The 21,644-nt window shown below is 34.8% G+C and overlaps 1 protein-coding gene across 6 annotated transcripts in view; it reads left to right on the plus strand.

The window, feature by feature from the left end:
* The window catches only part of Mef2a (myocyte enhancer factor 2A), a 120,018-nt gene that overhangs the window by 21,007 nt on the left and 77,367 nt on the right, over nucleotides 1–21,644 (plus strand). For 4 of the 6 annotated variants that reach the window (XM_041657296.1, XM_041656942.1, XM_041657365.1 and 1 more), the window contains exon 2: nucleotides 4,421–4,470. The exons of 1 other annotated variant lie outside the window; for it this stretch is intronic. The gene's annotated coding sequence lies outside the window, so the exon portion shown is untranslated. Of the gene's footprint in view, nucleotides 1–4,420; nucleotides 4,471–8,963; nucleotides 9,087–21,644 lie in introns of all 6 variants that reach the window. One more of the 6 variants, XM_041657032.1, reaches the window with a different exon arrangement.

The raw sequence follows: 21,644 nt of genomic DNA on the forward strand, positions 1-21,644 counted from the left end.
TTATCAAAGCGTCATCACAGGTTTGATTTATTGCTGGAGCAGCCCACAGAACTCAGGGGTACTTTTGTTGTTGTTGTTGACCTGTTGTACATGTGAATATTTTTTATATGAAAAGCTTTGGCTCAAGTTTTTCTGATTTTAGACTTTTGAAACTTTCATAATACTTGTATGAATGTAAGTCAATATCTTAGGGAAGGAAATGCGGTTTGAACATAGAAGTCAGTGATGTGTGATACATACCTTACATAGCTGGAAGGTAATTTTATGTGCAATATTTTGAGTATACCAGTGTTATTACTTTAGCTTCTTATGTGAAGACTAGGTATGGGATTTTTGCTTCTGGAGTCATGTCAGTGCTCAAAATACTTGTGGTTTTGAATATTTGAATTGAGTGCTAGTCTGTGATGGGTATTATGAAGAATACTGCAGAGAATACAGATTAACTGCCAGAGAGAGAAGATGAAGAGGGCACGGTATGTGGATAGGTATAGGGAACTCTCTGGTCCTGCTATCCTCCAGACCCCTAGTGTAACTATTTCCATCATGCTGCCCTTTGGGGTTTTTGAGAGAAGCACGATTAATAAAAACTCAGACACAGATATTGGAGTTCAACCTGAAGATCAGAAAAGCAAAGCAGCCAGTCACTGACCCTTGCTTCTACCTCAGTCTGAAATGGTGATCCTGCCTCCAGGAATCTCAGAATGAGACTGAGCCTGAGAGTTGTCTCCTCCCGCTTTGTCATCTCTAGTTCTGGGATTAAGGGCATGTACCACTACTGCCTGGTTTCTTTGGCAAGCTACTGTGGCTACTGGGATTAAAAGTGCGTGTCGTGGTTGCCTTGTCTATAAGGCTGGCCAATGTGGTTGTTTTACTTTTCTGATCTTAGGGCAAGCTTTATTAAAATACAGATGAAATACTACTACACTTAGGTATGATTTATTGCATTTTTAGCTGATGGTGACCAACTCATCCTTTAGCCTTTTTCTATTCAGTCATTGATAAGATGGGAGAAAATCAAGTTGGAGTATATTTTAAGATTATTTTAATCACGATTTGGACTTATTTGGGGGACCTTTAAGCTATCTTAGGACTCCTCCCTTCCCCCCAGTGACCAGCCATCTCATTATCATAAAAAGATCATTATCACTCTAGCTTAGTGGTTCTCAACCTTCCTAATGCTGTGGCCCTTTAATTCAGTTCCTCATGTTGTGACCCCCAACCATAAAATTATTATATCATGGTGTCATTCCTTTTCATGTTATTAGCCTATGTTGTCTTGTATAACTTAAAAGTTCCCACTTGCTTATTCAGCTAAGGCACTAACTATGATGTGGTTAGCAGATGGAGACTGCATTTTCATTTCCTTGCTGCCCAGACTTGAGTAATCACACAGAAACTATCAATTACAACACTGTTTGGCCAATGGTTCAGGCGTATTTCTGACCAGCTCTTACATTTTAAATTAACCCATTTCTATTAGTCTGTGTATTGCCATATGGCTGTGTCCTTACATCATTTTCTACATGTCTTGTTTCCTCAGTGGCTGGCTGGCTGTCTTCTCCCTGACTTCGCCTACTCTATGTATCTCTGCTTGGATTTCCTGCCAGGCTTTACTCTGCTAAGCCATTGGCTTAAACAGCTTTATTTATCAACCAATAAAAGCAACACTTATACATGACATCCCTCATCAGTGGTTTTACATGGCAGTTGGAATTGTCCCTGTATGTTCACCTGGCTTCACCACTTTACTATTTGTATGACAGTTGCTGAGAGCCGCCTGGTCGTTCCTGGCTGCTTAGCCCCAAAATAATCACACAGAAACTGTATTCATTAAATCACTGCTTGGCCCATTAGCTCTAGCTTCTTATTGGCTAATTCTTATTAATTTAACCCATTTCTATTAATCTGTATATTGTCACATGGCAGTGGCTTACCAGCAAAGATTAGCATGTCTGTCTCTGGCGGCTCAGTGGCGTCTCACTCTTGGCCTTCCTTCTCCCAGCATTCAGTCCCGTCCCCCCCCCCCCCCCCCGCCCTTAAGTTCTACCTTATCCAGGCCAAGGTAGTTTCTTTATTCATTTTTGGTAATCACAGCACACAGAGGGAACTCCCACATCAGTATGACTTTAGAAGTTGGGTTTTTTTTGGGTTTTTTTTGGTTTTTTTTTTTTTTTTTTTTTGGTTTTTCGAGACAGGGTTTCTCTGTAGCTTTGAAGCCTGTTCTGAAACTAGCTCTTGTAGACAGGTTGGCCTTGAGCTCACAGAGATCTGCCTGCCTCTGCCTCCCAAGTGCTGGGATTAAAGCCGTGTGCCACCACTTCCCAGCTAGAGGTTGCTTCTTTATAATTTCATTTCCTCTTGAGGATAAAAAATAGGACAGTGATGAATTTTTGGACTTTTATGGTGTTGTATTAGGCCTTCCCTGAACATCGTCTCTGTAATTTCAGTTCCCTCCCTGTTAATCATTTTCTTATCAATGGTTTTCTGTTAACCTGCCACATTTATTTCTTATCTGTGTTAAGTTCTTTCTCACTAGGATTTAAGGTGAGAAAGATGAGAATATATCCTTACAACTTAGAAAATGTGTGGAATATATTATAATCTCAGTAAATAAATTCTGAATGTTTTGAATTATGTGCCAGATACTGACTAGCTGCTGAAGACAGAAAAATGAGTTGTGTACATAGATCTTTTAAAATGCCTATCAGTAGTCAGGTGTTGTTGTTGCACGCCTTTAATCCCAGCATTCAGAAGGCAGAGGCAGGTGGATCTCTGTGAAGCCAGCCTGGTCTACAACAGAGAGTTCCAGGACAGCCAGAAGACTTAGACAGAGAATCCTTGTCTTGAAAAACCAAAACCAAACCAAACCAAAAAACAAAAAGCATATCAGTATAACAGTATAATAAGTTTATGCTTGCAAAACTATGATATTTTTACTCATTTGAAGTGATGATAATTGTGATGGTTTTCTTTCCTGGGGATGGCCTGGCTGATGGTATCATTGATCTGAACATTTATTAGGTAAATGGATACTAGAGGGAAATAGGGCTAGCAATTACAGAAAGTGCAGGCTATCTTATTCTCAGCTAGATGAGGCAGTGAGTTTGGGGGTCGGTTAGATATTATAGATCATTATAAAAAAATAGGAAAACTTGGTTCTCAGTGTTATCTTCTGAAATTATTTGAGAAGATAATCAAAACATGATGAAGAACAGTTTATAAATTTGAGGAGCAAAGGTTTATGGACATATAAAGTATATTTTTCATTTAATCATTTACCTACCTTGAAAGACATTGGTAAACCTTTATTTCCCCTATGACACACAAAACAGATACTAATTTATTTATTTTCTGTATTTTAATAAAATTAGGTTAAAAGCCCAAAGTATCATTTTAAAGCAAGCTTCTTTCTACCTTTGCCTAGGAAAAGAGATTTCTTTGTGTGTCTTTTAATCCCTGAGTGTTTAATATTTAATTTGCTAATATAAAAAGATTATTTGCCAGTTTGTGTGATTCATTTAAAGGATGTGCCCCTTTTAGAATAGAAACAAAAATTATGACCTCACAACAAATAAAATGCCTGGGTTAGATTCTTAAAATTTGATTTCTGCAGAAACATGATGCATTTCATTATTTAAAGTAGATAGACTTGGGAATCATTTGAATTACCTAAGCATACTCTTTCTGTATCATTGTGTTAACGCCACTATATGATTTAACTGTTTTTTTCCTTTTACCCAAATGACTTGTTACTGTCTCTAGGCAAGGTCAAGACCACAGTGTTCGTTATGTATGTGATACATTGTGTGGTTTTTTAATTGAGCTAAATTGTTGAAAGTGGTATTTTCTATTCATTTTTGTCCGTATGTATTCATTATCTTATTTTTTAAAATTACTTCAGAAGCTAGCCAGTGAAAGTATAGGTATACATCATATATTGGAGCACAGATACATGTTAGTATGATGCAAATCATTGCTTCTCATGCATTTTCTTTTTAAAAACGAAATATAGCATTTGAATTCTTTTAAACTAGTTTATTATTTTTTATTGCAGTTAATGAGTTCAGTAGGCTGTATACACAGTGCAGTTACTATTGGAGTGCCATATGATATAGAGAATAGGAAGATAGGGCCTAGGAGTTAAGTTTTGAATCACATACGACAATTATTAATGAGCATTTAAGCAATTTTTCCTGGAAAAAATGGGTGTGACATTAGACACACTTTACTGGCTGGCATTTTATTTAAGTAAAACAAATGCCCTTTGGCAGTTGAGCTTTGCATCATCAGTAAGTATTTAGGGAGTTAACTACCAAGACTGGTATCAAATATTTTATAATAATAAAACATGTTTGATTTTCTAAAAGTCAAGAATAATAACCCAGTTTCTTTCTTTCTTTTTCCTTTTTTCTTTCTTAAGGAATTGCATCTTGTGGAAAAGGAACAAAGAATTTTCTGCAAGGATCAAATGTAAGAGCTTTTTTTTTTTTTAAAGATTTATTTATTTATTATGTATACAGCATTCTGCCTCTGCCCGCATGCCAGAGGAGGGCACCAGATGTCAGTACAGATGGTTGTGAGCCACTATGTGGTTGCTGGGAATTGAACTCAGGACCTCTGGAAGAGCAGCCAGTGAGTGCTCTTAACCTCTGAGCCAACTCTCCAGCCCAATGTAAGAGCTTTTGATGTCTAATAAGATACTTTTCCTTGTACCATATTATGAAATGTAACCATAGTGAAATGTTTACTAAAAATCAAGCTATTTTTGTAACCTTGGATGGCAGTAATTTTAGAGTTTACCTTGCGGGATTATCTTAAATCTATTAGGGAAATTTGTAAGGTCTCATTGGAATGTGTAATATTAAACATATATTGTCAAGTTTTCTTAAATTTTATCTGGCCTTCCTAAGATTACCTTAAACTTTTTATCTAATGTACTTCATGTAAAATGTTAATTAATATATTAATTTTCATTTGAAAATACTAGTCTTCAGTTCTGTGGTAATAAATAGGAGAAAATAAGGTTAGAGAACATAAAATAAATAACGTAAGAACATTTTTCAAGTAAAAAAAAAGGAAGTCTAGCCATGCCTCAGAAGAAATGAAGATCAGAGAGAAAAATAGAACACATTTTAGGGGATGTTTAAAGGATTGAGTGTTTTGTGTGGCTTTGAAGTTGTTGCCTTCATGAGCCCATGTTTACAGAGTTATTGATTAAGCTATTTTGATTGCATTGGTCTAGGCTAGTGCTTAGAATAAGATAGTAAGATGTGGTCCTTAGATGTTCTCATGAGTAAAACCTCGCTTGAATTTCACTTTTTATTTAAGGTAGGAGAAACATAAATTATGTTAATATTAGATTATTTAATAATAAGTAATTTTGAAACATTTAATCAGGGATTGAACTAATGTGGATCAGGGTAGTCACATTAGTTAAGTTTTGGGGGAAGGTTTGTTTAAAGTGGGGCTTTTTTTTTCCTTTGCTTTTATTACTGGTTTTTTTTTTCTTTGTCATTTCGAGGGCACTTTTGCTGCTAGGCATAGTAGCACACCTTAATTCTACCACTAGAGAAACTGAGGCAAGAGAATCAGAAGATCCTTGACAGTATTGTCTACATAATGAGACCTCTATCTTAATGAGAATGCTTTGATGTTTAACAAAAGGTTTATTTTTTTGAATACTTAAATGTCAGAAAGCATTGGTTTTTATGTTACAGGCATATCAGTTTCTTATGGCTATATGTTAATATATACAGCCTTATATCCTAACTGCAGAACAGCTCATTCAGTGATAGCTAGTGACCTAAGAAACTAGAAAGGAAATGCTTATTATTCCAACTGAAGCAAAATATCCTTCAGTCTAAAAGTTTCTTACATGCAGTGGTGTTATAATAATAAAGTCCAATTCTCATTTGAGTATAAACTCTGGGCAGTTGTAAATCTTTGAATGTAGATTCTCTCATGTCTTTTGTTTACTGACTGCTCAGAACAAAGTGATATGAACCTCCTGTAGGAATGTAGTCGTTCTTGTGTCCATTTACTTGGTGATGGCTGTGTGACTTTAGCCATTACCATGAAGTCTTCTTCAAGTTACATCCAGTGCTCTGCTGCTTCCTTGCAGGGTAGTGTGTCTTAGTAATGGAAGATTTCTGTGGCTCAATGGGCTATATTTGAATTAAGACTTGCTTAGGAATTACTAAAATATTTATTAAATGGGAAATGCTTTAAAGATACATATGCTGACTTGAGAGCCTCAGAAATTTTCTCTTTAATTCTGCTTTAGTTTTGAGTAGAAATTAGAAGTTTATCATGGGGATTGACAAAAGTTTTAAAAATGGTTTATTTTCCCCTCATACCTTAGAGTATTTTTGGAGTGTCATATTTAGGTTTGCAATAAATTTTTGGTTCTTTTTGTGTATAGTGTGAGGTAAAGGTTGGGGTATCAGATTTTTCTAGCAACTTTTGAAAGAAAGACTTTTTTCCTTTTGAATTATTTTGGTGTGTTTGATAAAACTTAGCTCACGATTATGTGTGGGCCTGCTCTGGATTTTGCTCTATTCTGTTATCCTATTTTTTTCTCTATTCTGTTGTTTTGCTCTGTTATTCTTACAATAATGCTGTACTATTTTGATTATTGTTTCTTTATAATAACTATTAAAACAAGGAATATTAAATGTGTGTAATGGCACGTGCCTTTAATCTCAGTATTGAGAAGTAAGAGGCAGGTGTGCGTTCAAAGCTAGTCTGGTCTACAGAGTGAGTTTCAGGATAAATGTAGCTATATAGTGAGAACCTGTCTCAAAAGCAAACAACAAAAAAGTAATATTACTTCCCAACTTTGCTATTTGATTTAAAATTAAATTAAAATCATTCTGTCTACTCTGGTCCTTTCCAATTCTCTCTCTGGTTTAATATTAGCTTGTCAGTTGCTACAAAATGGCTAATGGAGTTTTGATTGTAAGTGCTTTTTACCCTGTGGATCAATTTAGGGAGAATTGACTTCATAACAATATTGAGTCTTCCAAGTGGTATCCTTTTCCATTTACGTTTCCTTTCAAAGTCTTTCTTAATGTAAAGGTCTTACACATTTATTTTCATTAATCTCTCATCATTTTTTTTATGCTAGTACTTGTTAGTTTCTAACAGTTCGTTGCTAATAACAGTGAAGTATACTTGGTACCTCTGTAAGATTTTGTCTTCTGTAAACTTGGTGATGATAGATGCTTTAGATTCCTTCAGATAGTCTGTGTAGATCATCTTCCCTTTTATTTTATATATCTGTTTCTTTTGCTTTCTTTATTTTTGTTGACTAATTATCTCAGCACAGTGTTGAATAGAGACAGTGAGAACTAACATCCTTCCCTTATTCCTGATTGGAGGTGGAACACCTTTAACCATTGTACCACATCCTGTTGATCCTTCTTTCCTTATTGTGAATGGGTGGTAGAGTTTTGTTAACTGTGTTTTAGTTTATTGTGATGAGATTTTTGCTTGTCTTTTAAAAAATGTCTCAATGTGATTGTCAGGTGCATTAATTTTAGCATATTGAAACAACTATCATGAGCTTTTGAGGTAATCCCTGTTTGATTATCTTTTGTTTGTTACTGGGTTCATTTTTTAAAGTTTTGTTAACTCTTTCTTTTGTGTTTACAAAAGACCTTGGTTTGTAGAGATTTTTAAAATATTTTTTAAAAGGAGTTTTATGTATTTGTGTGTGCGCATGCATGTGTGTGTGGTTGTGCACATCTGTATGCCTGTTCAGAGGCCAGTAGAGATCATCAGTTGGCCTCCTCTGTCAGTTTATAGTTATTCATTTGAGGTAGAATCTCTTCCCTGAACCTGTAGCTAGCTTGAGAAGGCAGCAAGCTTCAGCAATTCTACTTTTTACTTTGTGATGGCTGCTGGACTTGCTGCATGGATGCTAGCTTTTGAATACCAGTCCTCATGATTTCAGTGCAAGTACTTATCACTGAACCATCTCTCTAGCTCCTATTCTTTATTTTATTATTATGTTAATACAGCTCTTATTTTCTTTCTGGAAATGTTTGTGAAGAATTCAAATTCTATTTTTTTCCATTAAAGGAAATTTGGAGAAAAGATTATTAATTATAGTGCTAGGGATTAAACCTCGCCTCTCGCTCTTGTTAGGCAGCTGCTCTACCACCCGTCTACTTCTCCAGCCTATGAAAAGGTTTTTTTTTTTTGTTTTGTTTTTTTTTTTTTTTTTTTTTTTTTTCGAGACAGGGTTTCTCTGAAAAGGTTTTAATATAGACTCAAGAATAGGCGTTGAGAAGGACAGAACGTGCTTATGTGTGAACACACATTTATTCTTTCCTCTTCGTTTTTATATTTTTCCTTGTGCCACATAGTTATTTACATTGAATTATAAGATATAAAATTTCATTGTGAGTTTTTTCTGTGATCTGTTTAATTTCCAAATACTTATTTAAATTTCCAGATATATTTTTATAGGGCTCTAATTTAATTGTTTTGTTCCAAGAATATGCATTGTATGACATGATTCATTTAAACTTTTTGACATTTATGAGAAGGCATAGAAAATGGACAGTGTTGGTGAATATTTTAATGTGTTCTAAGAAGAATGTCTTTGAGTACAGATTTTTAAAAGTGTTAATTAGGTCAAATTACTTGTGTTCTTTAACACTTCAAGCATACATCCTCCCATTCTGATTGATGTAGTAATTGAATATAACAAATGGATATGATTCTCTTTCACTTCTTGCTTCATATGTTTTGAAGCACAGTTATTGGATGCATATGACTATGTAATGTTTTTTGTCTTTTATGAGGAATTGGGTCTTTTGCCATAAAATGTCCTTCTTTATCTCTGTAATAGGTTATAAATAGTTACAGAAATAATTTGTGTAGTTCCTGACAGAAAGCCTGTCATTCATTCATTTGGTTTTTTTTTTTTTTTTTTTTTTTTTTTTTTTTTGAGACAGGATCTCTCTGTGTAGCTCTGGCTGACCTGCTGACCTAGAACTCACTCTGTAGACCAGAAATCCTCATATAAGGGCAGCTTATATGTCTGTTTTCTAATAATGTGAACAACATTTTGCCTCTTTGTAAGTACTATAAAGTTGCCTATGGTTATCCTCAGTTCTTGTACTTTCCTGTAGAGTTTTGAGCATATTACTGTGACACTTTGTAGAAATGAAGATAGTAAAAGAAATGAAGTGAATCACTAGCAATCATTGACACTTCATTGGTGTTTCTAAAAACGGTTGTTTTGTAGACTAATTATTCTGATAAGAAACTTAAACTCACGCCTTTTTAATTATGATTAATAGTTTATGGGTTTTAAATAAGATTTTGTTGTGTTTTAAGGAAACAGATATAAAATGATGTTTTAAACAGAGGTAGAGTCCATTACTTAATTTTTCACCTTTAAGCATCTGTAACTTTTCAACATTCATCTTTAAATATCTTTAACCATAAAACGTAGAATTGAAACATATGACAATTATTAGAGATTTACAAATTTAAATATAATGATGCTGTATTTTAACCAGTTAAATATTTTTAATTTCTCACCTAACCAAACTTTTTTTATTTAGATAAAATAAATTTTTAATCTGAAACTTAAGAAATACCTTATAAAAACTGATTATTTTGGCATTTTGATTTTAGGCAGGACCAAGACTGAATACTTTTCTTGTTTTAGCTTTTCTAACAAATAGCTAGTTTGGCGATATCATAGCTAGGTCGCAGACTGCACAGATTCTTCTGGTTACAGATGGATTCTGCCCTTTTGGGGATTCAAGGCTCAGAGTAGAAGATAAATTAGAGTTTGGTTTCCTTTTGTCTCACTTTCATGTGCATGATGTGTCTAGCATTGTTTTATAGTGACCTTGAGTTATGATTTGTTTTCAGACCAGAATATTTGCTATAAGAACCCCTACAATCACCACTAATGAAAATACCATCCCCCTTTGTTTTCTATATTTTTATTGATCTTATTTCTTGAATCTATAGTGTTTTAATTAAAATTTAAGTTATAAAATTAAATTTTTATAAATTTTTTGTGTGTGCCCTACTGTTTTTCCTCCATTCTTTTTTTAGTGAAAATTACATAATCATTACTTTTCAAGCATATAGGAGTTGTATTCAAAATATAATTTTGTGTTTTCCGTGTGTCTTGGAGTGCTGATTGATAGCATCATTGTATTCATACAACAAACTTTATTTTTCAGTGTGTAGTCATTGTCACTTAACATACTTTACAATAGAATGGAGTATTTACTTACTTTTTATTCATTTTTCAAACAAGATTTTACAATCATCTTAGTTTAGAATATGAATTTTTGTTTGTATTTAATGGTAAATAGTAGTAAAAACATTCTTTTATTAAGTGAAATTGGAAAATAGTTCTTTAAGAGCAAAGAAACATTGGTTGTGTTATATATTAGAATAGGATAAATGTGTCTGAGTATGTTTTGTATGTTTTTTGTAAGAGACTATAGGACATCTTTTTTTTCCTATTTGTGGTATATAGTTGTATTCTATTATATAGAAGTTAGAATTAAAATCATTGGGTATTTGATTCTGATTATCAAAGTAGACCATTTCTCCCTTTTTAGTATGTAGTGCAGATGGTCTTTAATGTAAGTCTTTTTTGTTTTAAATTTTACAGGTGGTACAAAAACATATACAATTACTATTTTTTCACTTTCTATATAATATTAAGTAAATTACATAAGGTACATAATACTTCATTATAAGATAGCCTTTGTGTTAGGTGAGGTTTTTCCCAGTTGTAGGCTAATGTAAATATTTTTGGGGTGTTTGAGGATAGTCTTGGCTAGGCTGTGCTCTGGTCTTTAGCAGGTTAGATATATTGCCTACATTTTTTACTCAAACTAATTTTAGTTAATGATGGGCATATCAAGATTTATCCCTTTGTAAGTTGAGAATGTTTGCATTTAGAGGACCCAGTAGTGCTTAATTGTAGTAGATTTTTCTAATGCAGACAAATGCTTTGGAATAGATTAATAAAAGAAAGAAATGGGACATTAGCTAAGAGTGGTGGTCCATGCCCATAATCTCATCAGTGAGGCTCGGGGAGGAAGATCATGAGTTTTAGATCAGATTTGATTATATTGAGAGCCTTGCACTCCTCAAAACAAGAGTGGAAAACCTTTATACTGAAAACCAAAAGCACTATTGTAGTATATCACTGAAAGAGGTTTAAAAAACCAGATAAATGCGATGAAAATAAAAATAGTCTTGTTCTTTAAAATGTAATATTTTAAAATTATAAAGAGTTATCAGCTGATAAAATGGAAGTATAGTCAGGAGTAAATTGGTAGCATTTAAATAATATTACATCTTAATCTTACTGAGTTCTCCGGTCTTGAAACATTTCTTCCTTCATTTTAAGACTACACATGAAAACCAAGGGGATGAGGCATTATGCATCTGAACACTGTTAGTGTCAGTTCAAGATATATACTTTAGCAGGGCTTACTATTGCCTGCTACATGCCGGTTGTAGTTGATTAAGCTTACTTTGCCCATCTAGCTTATTTAGGGTCTGGTTTTGGAATAATCCCTCCAGTAATTTTTTTTTTTTTGCAGAGATACTTGCTTTTATGTAGAATTTTTAAAAATCACCTATTGTCTTACTTGCTTCTCTATTGCTGTGGATGATTTTTTTGATGTGTTGTTCTTGGATTTGGTTTGCCAGTATTTGATTGAGTAATTTTACATCAGTGTTCATGAGTGAGATTGGTCTGTAATTCCATTCTTAGTAACGTCTTTGTGTGGTTTGGGTATTAGGGTAATTGTAGCCTTGTAAAACATTTGGCAGTGTTCATTCTGTTTCTATTGTGTGGAACAGTTTGAGGAGTACTGATATTAGTTCTTCTTTGAAACTTTTGTAGAATTCTGTGCTGAAACTATCTGGTTTTGGGCTTTTTTCGATTGGGAGACTTTTGATGACTTTCTATTTCCTTCGCGGTTGTAGGTCTATTTAATTTGCTTATGCATTCTTTATTTAATTTTGGTAAGTGATATTTATCCAGAAAATTGTCTGTTTCCTTTAAGTTTTCCAGTTTTCAAACACCCATTCTCAAATATTTAAGTACAACTTGTTCCACGTGTATATTACTTGTATGTATATTTTCAGGGCTGGCCATTTGGTATTAGATAATCCGTTGCTGTGCTCTTCCCCTGAAGGTTGCTTTTCCTGCTGTCCTCTTTGCTTAGTTGCCTGTAGGGTTGAGGCTTCCTAGGCTCCCACCCACATGACCTTTGTCTATTGTTTTTCTTGTTCAGCTCTTGTTTTGGCGGTCATATTGGTAAGACTTCGTGGTGTAGTTTTGGATATACCTAGCAGACACAATCTTATAGCAAACTTTTATTCCTCTGGCTCTTACAATCTTTCTACCTACTCTTACCAAATGATTCCTGAGCCTTAAGTGCTGTAATTTTAATGTAGATATGTCCTTGGTACTAGGTACCACAACTCTGCATTTTGATTGGTTGTAGTTTTCTGTTATGGTGTCTGTTGCAAAGAGAAGTTGGGAGCTGTCATTTTAATGACTACTTACTTATGTGTTTTTTATATAATCTATATTTATTTACAAGGAGTATCTCCAGCCTTATTTACCTTTTGAAATTTTGACTTAATAGTCTTATCAGTGCTTAATATATTACTAGTACAACATTTTTTATGGTTAAAATAAAAATTACTGGATAAAGTGACAGACCAAGAAAAGAATATGATTTGTTATGAAAAAGGCCTAGCAAACATTTTTTTGAAGTATCTGTTATGTCCTCCTTTGCAAACAAATTATAATCAGCTGTTACATTTGCTTGTAGGTGTCAGGTTTTCTTCCCCTGCAAGTGTAATAGAGAGGCTACTCAATAATGAATAAAAAAACATACAAATAAATAAATAAATGAGGATTTTTTTTTATCATTTTCTTATAATGAGAAGAATTGTTAAAGTGGCTCAGGGTTTTTTCAACTTCGTCAGTTTTTTTACATGTATGTTTTACTGTTTTGTTCTTAATTTGTTTTGCTGTTTAATGCCAGCATAATCCTAAGCAATGTTTGGTTGACCTAGAACTCGTTTATGCCCAAGGGGGAAGAAGGCGAACAACCAATAATTAATCATCGACTTCTTTACTTGGTATTTCTTCTAAAGATCGTATTTTAAATTGTTTCTTCTTTTATGTAGTTGCAACCATAGAAATAGGAATTGTAAATTTCCAGCAGTTTATTTTACAATTATATATGCATTGAATGAAATTAATATTTTAAAAGGCATAGTGACTATTTCTCCGTAACCAGTTGTTGAAACTATATAAAGAATCTTATTAATAAATATGATGTTTATGAGTTGAGATGTAGTAATATGTTTAGTAGAGATTATAATTTTCAAATTACTATTTATTTAGAAAGTACCTTATACATGCTAGGATTTTGCATACTAAAAATACAGAGCACTTTGTAAGCACCTGGCACTTGGATTGCTGCATACCAGTGTGTACCAATATGATACAGAGGGCACTGTTATTCTTATACCCAGACTTATAGAAGTCAAAGGACAGTTCCAAGGTCACAAAATAAAAGAGCCATGATAAAATGAATGCTGGTTTTTATTGCATTTAAAATGAAGCCCCTGTCTCATGACATCTGAGCCCTGCTTCCATCTGCACTGTAACTTTTTTTCCTACAGATGCCACATGATCAACCTCTCCCAGTTCCTTGTGTTTTTATGTTATAAAAGAGGTTAAAAAATGCCCTAGAGAATATTATTAAGATAGTTAACAAAAGCATACTTGCTGAGGGCATGCTACATATGTTCTTTTTAGGTATGCATAAATTTTAATTGTTATAATTGTTAGAGAATAGATTTTTTTTTTTTTTTGGTTTTTCGAGACAGGGTTTCTCTGTGGCTTTGGAGCCTATCCTGGAACTAGCTCTGTAGACCAGGCTGGCCTTGAACTCACAGAGATCCGCCTGCCTCTGCCTCCCGAGTGCTGGGATTAAAGGCGTGCGCCACCATTGTCCGGCTGAGAATAGATTCTTAGCTGTGATGCCTGTGAACCACAACAAGGCTCAGGATGGCAAACTACCCCTAAGTAGTACTAAGGTGCAGTAGTAGCACTTACATCTTTGTGGTGTCTAATTGGACTTAAGGCCTGCTCAGTAGGAGGGAAACCATGCCTGATATTTTCCACTTAGCAAACTACCCATGGCTAGTGAGGTTATAGATCTCAGAGGAGAACCTACTATACTGCTATTTCTTTATAAATCAGGATAATTTCTAACTGTATTCTGTACCCACAGATAAGTGTAGCTCTCACCCATCCTCAAGTATCTTCACAGCTGATAGAGACCATACAGAAAGCCACAACTAATCAAATTGCAGAGAACAACTGATTGTGGGGTACCCAGCCCCAATTAATGCATCTATATTCCTTGACATAAGGCTCAAAGAAATGAGTTTTCTATACAGTTCTTGAGAATTTTGTATATATTTGAGATCATATTTAAACAGATATCTAAAAGTTATATTGAAAAATAAAATAAATTATTTCAAAGGGCTAGAGAGATGACTCTGTGGTTAAAAGCATAGAAGGAGTGAAAAGATTATTAGCCAGAGAACCAGAATGTTTGCTGAAAGATTGTGTTTTCTAGATAGGACAGGAAAGCTACACTCATGAAATCTTAATAATATGGTTGCTTAAACAAGAGCTGAACAGTTGATATGCCAATGTAAATAGGGGAAATTGCATGGGACCCTACCCCTGTATGAAGAGCTACAGGAAATTAAAAACTGCCCAGTGAGAATTATTCTTCCCCAGAGATGAACCTCTTACATGTTTATCCATTCCCAAGTAGTCAGCCCTAAAAAGAACCCATACAAGCAATACTAAATAGACTCATCAGGTTACATTGATTATTTTTTGCACATATGTATGCAGCAATAATAATTAATGAATAAGAGGCCATGAGATTGAAAGGAATTTGGAGGGCATGATAATGGTTGAAGGAAGGCAGGGGAAAGAAAAATGAGGTAATTGTATTTATCAAGTTTTTTTTTAAGGTTATAATGTAATTATATCATTTCCCCTTCCTTTTCTCCTCTTGCTCTTACTCAAATTCATGATCTCCTTTAATTGTGCTTGCATGTGTGTGTGTGTGTATGAGTGTGTGTGCACGTGTGTGTCTATTCTTAAATATTTAAATACAACCTGTTGAGGTCTTTATAATATTGCTTGTATGTTTTCAGGGCTGACCATTTGCTATTGAAGAATCAAATGGTGTACTCTTTCCTTGGAAGAGTGTTTCTCACGTGCAGCATTCCTTAGTCACCTATCATTCTTTGTTTAGCATTAAGGCTTCATGAACTCTCTTCTTCCATGTTATCATGTCTGTTGTTGTTGTCGTTGTTCAGCTTATGTTTAGGTAGCCATGGTGGTGAAACTTCATGGGTGTAGCTTCTTGACCTTTCTAGGAGATACAATCTTATAGCAAACTTCTTGTTCCTCTGGCTCTTACAATCTTTCTGCCCCCTCTTTCACTCAGCAGGAGTTGTGCTGAAAAGCTTCCTTAATGAGGGTTGAGGTATACTTACCTGTGAGTATAAGGATAAATATTTAGAATGTAGCTAGGGATTGTGGTGATTTAATAAAGTAGTGATTATAGGTCCCCTTCAAGATGCATGACTTCATCAGCCATGGATAGTTGGCTAGGATTCCAGAACCAGACAAGATTTTCCTCTTGTTAACTGGGTCTTAAGTCCAATTAGAGAGCTGTTGGTTACTACCAAGGTCTGTGTGCCACTACTGCACCCTTGGGTTATCATGCCATGTTGGTTGTTGTAGTTCATAGGCATCATATCTCGGTAGGACTATTGGTTTCTTCCCTTTTTTTTGGAAACTTGAATTGTCTTTTCAGGTCAGATCCAGCGTTGGTACTCTAGGTTATGTGTACAAAGAGTATGATATCTTCAGCATCAGGGACTAACCTTCCACCTTGTGGTTTCTTGGGGGGAACCAAGAGCAACAGCAATAGCCTATAACTTTTTGTGAGTCTCATGGACAACCCTGACTAATGACTCAACAGAGGGCTTTTCATGTCTGGTGTTGGGATTTTTGTTAGATAATTTGTGGCTCTTGGGGGGAAGCTTTGTCAGTCCAGGTGGGGAAATTTCATTTAAACTATGTGTGAGTATTTAAAATCTGACCTACATGTACTATAAGTGTTTTTAGGTAAATAGTTAATAGCATGATTTCTTATGATTTTTCCAGACATGAAGAATGAGATGGGAAGTTTGATTGTGAGCGTTGAATTTGTAAATAACTTTTGATAGACTGGACATTTTCACAGTATTAACTTTACAACTCATGACCATACAGTGTCTTTCTCTATCTCTTCCTTCAGAGGTTTAAATTTGTCATTGCAGAAGGTGTTTCACTTCCTTGGTTAGGTTTATTCTTAGATATTTTATTTTCATTGAGGATATTGTTCATTGCAGTGTGCCTATGATCTCTTTTTCTATATGTTTGTTGGTGATAATATAGAAAAAACTTGATTTGTGAAGTTGATTGTTTATCCTGCCACATTGCAGAATTTGATTTTAGAAGTTTTCTGGCAGAATTTTGGGGAACTCCTATGTATTGTATCATGTCATCTGCAAATGGGAATTGAAGCACTATTAATAAAAACTCAAGAGAGAGAAATTGGAGGTTCAACCTAAAGACCCCAAAAGCAAAACAGCCAACCACTGGCTTTGACCTCAACTGTAGTCTGAAATGGCTATCCTGCTTCCAGGAATCTCAAAATGAGACTGTGTGTTGAGAGCTGTTTCCTCCCCTTTTATAATCCTCTTTAGGCCTGGGATTAAAGGTATGCACCATCTGGTTTCTATGGCAACTAGTGTAGCTACTGGGATTAAAGGTGTGTGTTACCATTGCCTGGTCTCTAAGGCTTACCAATGGGACTGTTTAGCTCTCATATCTTCAGGCAGTCTTTATTTATTAAAATACAGTTGAAACGCCACTACAAAGGATAGTTTGACTTTCTTATTTCTCTTATTTCCCTATTTCTCTTGTTCCTGATTTCAGTGATATCACTTCAAGGTTTTCTTTCATTTAGGATGATGTGGGCTTGGGTTTCTCACATACATTTATTATGTTGAGGTCTATATACCCTCTAGTCCTGTTCTCTTTTGGACTTTTATCATGAAGGCTTGTTGGATTTAAGGAAGTTTTTTCCCCCCTGCATCTATAGATAACTTAGGTGATTTTTGTCTTTTTTTTTGGGGGGGGGGGTTGAGACAGGGTTTCTCTGTGGTTTTGGAGCCTGTCCTGGAACTAGCTCTTGTAGACCAGGCTGACCTCGAACTCCCAGAGATCCATCTGTCTCTGCCTCCCGAGTGCTGGGATTAAAGGCGTGCGCCACCACCACCCGGCGGTGATTTTTGTCTTTAAGTCCATTTATGTGGTTTATTACATTTATTGACCTGTGTGTTTTGAATTATCCCTGTAACTCTGGTTTAAAATCATCTAGGTCATGACAGATAATCGTTTTACTGTATGTCTATATTATTGAGCATTTTTGAATTTATGTTCATCAGGGATATTGGCCTGTAAAATTTTGTTGTTGTAATTTTACCTGATTTTTGTATTAAAATGATACCGGCTTCATTGAAGGAGTCTATCACTACTCCTGTTTTTATTTTTTGACTAGTTTAAGATGGATTGGTTGTAGACGTTTCTTTTAAAGTCTGGTAGAATTTTGAGGCAAATTCATCTGGTTCTGAACTTCTTAGGTATAAGGCTTTTTATTACTACTTCAGTCTTCTCATTTGCTCTGGCTCTGTTATGTTGTTGATGATATCTTCTTTGTTTAATTTTGATGGTTTTGGTGACTCTAGAAACTCATCCATTTCTTCTAGGTATTTCAGCTTATTGGAGTACAGGTTTTTAAATTATCCCCTCAAAATATACTGTTTATTTCTGATTTTGTTAATTTGGATCTTCTTTCTTTTTGTTAGCTGGGCCAAGGACCTTACCTGTCTCCTTAAAGAATCAGTTTTTAGATTCATTGATTTGTGTGCGTCTGTGTGTGTACATGTGTATTTTTGTCGTTTTGTTTCTATTTCATTAGTTTCTGCTGTTATTCTTAGTAGTTCTTACAGTGTACTGCATTTGGATTTGATGTGTTCTTGTTTTTTCAAATTTTTGAGATGTGCATCATTAAGTTATTTGTACTCTTCCCAGTATTTTAGTCTTGGTATTTAGAGCTGTATATTACACTCAAAGGACTGCTTTCACTGTGTCCTAAAGGTTTTGTTGAATTGTGTTTTCATATAGTTCTAGAAATTTTTGTTTGTTTGTTTGTTTTGTTTTTTTGTTTTTCGAGACGTGGTTTTGGAGCCTGTCCTGGAACTAGCTCTTGTAGACCAGGCTGGTCTCGAACTCACAGAGATCCGCCTGCCTCTGCCTCCCGAGTGCTGGGATTAAAGGTGTGCGCCACCACTGCCCGGCGTTCTAGAAATTTTTTACTTCTAATTTGAATCATTTGTTATTCTGTAATGAGTTGTTTAATCTCCATGAGTTTGTGCTTTTACTAGAGATTATTTGCTGTGAATTTTAAGTTTTATTGTATTATGATCAGATACAATACAGGTAGTTATTGGATCTTTTTGAACTTGTAAAGAAAAATTTGTTTTGTGTCTCAGGATGAGGTCTGTTATAAGAGAAGCTTCCATGTGCTGTTGTGTAGAATTTATATTCTTTGGTATTTGAGAGAAATATTCTATAGATAACTTTTAGCTATTTGATGTATGATGTAAGTTCTGATGTCTCTCTTTTTTTTCCTAGAAGATCTATCTATTGGAGAAAGTGGGGTATTTAATTCTTATACTTCTTATTAATGGGTTGATGTTAAATTGTGTGTTTAATTCCAGTAGTTTATTTTAAATGAAATTGGACACCCCTCAGTTTGGTGTGTATATATTTAGAATAGTAATGTCTTCTTGGCTAACCGTTACCTTGATTAGAATGAGTGCTGTTATTTATCACTTATGATTAATTTTAGTTTGAAGTTTATTTTGTTAGATATTAGGATAGTAACACCTGCTTGCTTCCTGGTTCTATTTAACTGGGGTATGTTTGTTCATCCTTTTATTTTAAGGCAGTGCCTATTTTTAAAACTAAAATGTGTTTCTTGTATACAACAGATAGATGGGTTTTATTTCTTGATCCATTTAGTTATCCTGTGTCTTTTGATTGGAGAACTGAATCTCATGATATTAAAATTGTTTTATTAAAAGATGTGTGTTGATTGTAGTCAATGTGTTGTTGATTTTGGTGCTGTTTGTATTTTCAGTGGTACTTCATATTTTAATAATTATGATCTAGTATTTCTTTCTGCAGTCTCTTGTTTATGCTCATTCCTCCATTCATCCCCAAATATTGCTTCTGCTTATTTCTTTAGGTTTAGTATGTTGGTTATAATTGTTTTTTAGGTAGTTTATATTGTGGACAGTTCTTTCTTCTTCAACTATGGCAGATAGTTTTGCTGGGAGTATTAGTGTAGTTGGCTGTCATAGTCTTTTAAAACTTGGATGAATTGCTGCAGACTCTTTCAATTGAGAAATCATATATTATTCTGATGAGTTTTTCTTTATATGTGACTTCTGTTTTTTTTCTTGTATCTTTCAACAAATTTTCTTTGTTCTGTATACTTAGTGTTTTTAACTATGAAATGCCTTTTCTGATCTTGTCTGTTGGTGTTCTTCTGTGTGCTTCCTGTATCTGTATTGGTATGTCTTCCTAAGTTTGGGGGAAGTTTTCTTTTGTGATCCTGTTGAAAATCTGGCATATGCCGTTGACCTGGGAGTCTTCTCTTCATCTATTCCTATGATTTGAGGCTTTGGGTTTTTTTTTTTTATGGTGTCCCACATTTTCTGTATGTTCCTTTCCTTTGACTGACACACACACACACACACACACACACACACACACACTTTATTTTATCTAGATCCTCTACTTTGTCTTCAACTCCTGATATTCTTTCTGCTGCGTAATTCATTCTACATTGCGGCTTTCCTTTAGGTTGTCTAGTTGGGCTGTTGGGTTTTAAATTCCCTCTTTACTTTAGCTCCAGTCATCTTCAGTATTTTTACCTCTTTATTGAAGACATCATTCAGGCATTTATTCTCTTTGAGCTGTTTCTCTTTAAGTTCATTAAGCTGCTGCTTTTTGTCTTTAAACTCCTTCAATTATTTGATGAATTTTATGATTGTGCTTTTAAATTCTGTGTCCTGGGGTTCATCTAGGTAATTCTCAGTGGCAGGCATTTCTGTGGGACTGACGGGTTTAGGGGTGTGATCCTGCTTTGTGCTTTCATATTGTTTGCATGTTTGTATTGAGATCTAGGCATGTGGACATCTTCTGTTAATTCTGTGTCTGAAATGGGCAAAGTAGGTTGGTGCAGAAGTTTGACTGTATAGGTTGTGTTGAACTTATAGGATGAATGTATGGCTTAGGTGAAATGTAGCCCAGTAAACAACACAGGGGACCGAGCTGATGTGCAGAATGTACATTCAGATCCAAGCCTGGAGTTTGGTGGGATAAATATGGGGAGGACTAGGCAAATTAGATCGCCCTGCTAGATCCTAGAGAGCAATGTTTGTATTCTGGCTCTATTTTTTTTCCTCCTGAGACAGCTGTGTAACAGCTCTTGGCTTGTACTTGTGTTTTAATTGAACTTAAAATTTTTTACTTATTTTTTTTTGTGTATATGTGTGTGCACTTAATTGTATGTACCATGTCTACTATTTGTTTGCCTAGTTCCCAGGGAGTCAGAAGAGCATCCCATCCCCTGACACTGAATTTCCAGAGCTGGAGTCACAGCTGAAAGCATCCGTGTGGGTGCTGGGACCAAACCAGTTGCTGAGCCATCTCTGCAGCCCCTGTGTTTTAATTGAATTTTTAAAATGAGTTTTCAGGCAGTGAGAAGACAGAGCAATGATTATGTTACTGAGTGGAAAAAGCCAGTCTGAAAAGTATTATTCTATGTGGCTTAAATGATACGACATTCTGGGAAAGATAAAATTCTGGGGTTAGTAAAAATGATGAGTGGTTTCCAGGAATGGAACTAGAGAGGGAGAGATACGTAGACTAGTACAGATTTTTTTTATAGTAAAAACTGTTTTGTGTGATACACTGTAAATAGTGAATACATTCTATTATTTGTTCACACAAATCCGTAAAACACACAACACCAAGAGTGAACCCTAATGTCAACGAGGCGCTGTGATTGAAATAATATATCAATATAGGACCATCAGTTATAATAAGAAGCCTAACTTGGTAGGTATTATTGATAATGTGAAGGGCTAAAGACATTGTGTACACTATATTGCAAAAAGCTTTGTATATTTCTATTGATTTAATTGCAGACTTAAAACTGCTATAAGTAATAAAAAAAATTAAACTCTAAAATGAAAAGGATAGATAAGCTAGATTAAGATCTTTATCCCAAAGTGTGGACAAATAGGATTGTTCTGTCCTTGGCATGGCCATTGAGAGTGGAAAATGGAGAGAAGGGAAGTATCAGGCCATGACAGTTCTGGAGCTTATTTAAGTCTCTGGGGTT

This window comes from Microtus oregoni, unplaced genomic scaffold, assembly GCF_018167655.1.
Source record: "Microtus oregoni isolate MIOR12 unplaced genomic scaffold, Mior012 000000F_ref0000247, whole genome shotgun sequence".
Lineage (NCBI taxonomy): Eukaryota > Metazoa > Chordata > Mammalia > Rodentia > Cricetidae > Microtus > Microtus oregoni.